This window comes from Opisthorchis viverrini (genome assembly GCF_000715545.1).
Source record: "Opisthorchis viverrini unplaced genomic scaffold opera_v5_137, whole genome shotgun sequence".
NCBI classification, from domain to species: Eukaryota; Metazoa; Platyhelminthes; class Trematoda; order Opisthorchiida; family Opisthorchiidae; genus Opisthorchis; species Opisthorchis viverrini.
This window is the reverse complement of record NW_008751790.1, coordinates 942,662-944,591: the sequence shown is the minus strand read 5'-3', so window position 1 is coordinate 944,591 and position 1,930 is coordinate 942,662.

Sequence of the window (1,930 nt, the reverse complement as noted above, 5' to 3'; positions counted from 1 at the left end):
CATCCAACTACTTGAAAAACTGGTTCAGTAGCGGAATGGTATCACTGTGAGACCGAAGCCTACTTATTTCCGTTGGATCATGAGTGGGTTTTATAGTGCTCGGGTGATAAGAATTGTTGATTTTAATAGTTCTGTGGGGGACATTTGGAACATCTGTCGCCCCTTTGTTGCCTAATTGCACGCTGGTCGTGAACCGGGCGTCAGAAGTCACTCAGAATATCAAGCTGGTTGGATTTTCAAGGGATGGCAATGGACGCAGTTGACTGTTAGTATAGCTCGCTTCACTGGATCATTCTAAGAGATACTGATGAGCACCGCTTGACCTAAGAAGACCAAAACAAGCAACCCGTGACAAGAGAATGGCGGCTGTTGTGGTCTCATTCGAGAAAGGACCGACAGTTTGTCATCCAGAAATAAGTCAAGAATATAGATGAAATTTTTGTCTGCCATGCTTTCGGTGCAATAAGTTTGGCGAGTTAATGAGAAAAGTCAAAATGTCAACATTGGATTGAAATAACGGACATTTCCGGGGCAATGTATTCGACAGACATTAGGAAACGGAATACAAACGTCACAGCAACTAAGTGAGCTGGGTTGATTCACTATGAAGACTTCTTGCAAGAGTTCACACAGAGTACTGGGATCAGACGCCACTACACCTCAAACAATCTTGGTTTTCATCGTCCGTGAAGTGCGAAATTCCTTTGAGCTTTGATATCACCTCCTCAGCGAAAAGTACTCTCCCAAAGAGCAAGACTGGTGGAAGTAATTAGACAAATCAGTAGCACGCTTTGGAGTTGAAGAAAAGTATCACAGGAAGTCAAAATGCCTGGATGAAAGTGGCCAAAAATAATTTGTAAGTAACGAAATGAGTTTCAAAAATTCAAAATGAGTTCCGCGACCTGCTCCGGCGACCGAAGTTTTGTTGGTAGCTGATTCCCTTGTGAACCGTCAGCCGAAAAATTGTACCCGTTGGTGGGATCCGTGAGGGCCCGGAATATTTTTTCATACCGTGAATGCACATCGTCTGCGGCCCGACGGCGTACCACTTTCTTTAATTTCTGTACAGTGAGGTACTGCAGCTCGGGAAGGCAGAATCGATCCGGGTTTGACAGGTAAAGGTCAAATCGGGTCTGAAATGAATAGGTGATGCAAAACATTGTTAGATAACGGGAAATGGGAAAGTTCTCTTGTTGCTCAGCACAGTCAACTATGAGCAGTCGAAATCGTTCAACTGTAGCAGCCTTTCGGTGCCTAGCTGCCATGCCACACGAAGGAAGCACGAGGGCTAGGATACTGTCAGGTTGCCCAAGCCTAGACAGGGGAAGTCGAGAGGCAGAGGGTGGGTTCGAACCACGGACCTACCGGTCAGTAAATTTGCGCTCTAACCACTCGGTCCATCTCGCTCCCAGGAGCAATGGTAGACACGATCAGTAATAGCTATGGGAGCCATGGATGTGCGGGTGATAAGCTTGTTCGGAGCAGATACGAGTATCATGTTAACAAAATTCGTCATCGTAGAAAATATCTTCCGAATACACGGTCAGTAAATTGCGCTCTAACCACTCGGTCCATCTCGCTCCCAGGAGCAATGGTAGACACGATCAGTAATAGCTATGGGAGCCATGGATGTGCGGGTGATAAGCTTGTTCGGAGCAGATACGAGTATCATGTTAACAAAATTCGTCATCGTAGAAAATATCTTCCGAATACAGTCTTGCGCATGGCTATGGGGACTGAAGCCTACTAACGAGACGCGCTACCTAAAGGTCGAGTAGCTTTGTAGAATATCGCGTGGTGCCAGGTGACAGTGAGGCCGACAGATCGCAGCAGTATTAACAAATGAAGTTTCCAGAATAACTAGGCGTACCAGCATTACTTTAGCGATGCAAAATGAAAGATGATCGCAAAGGGCTTTCCTTGTCAAGTA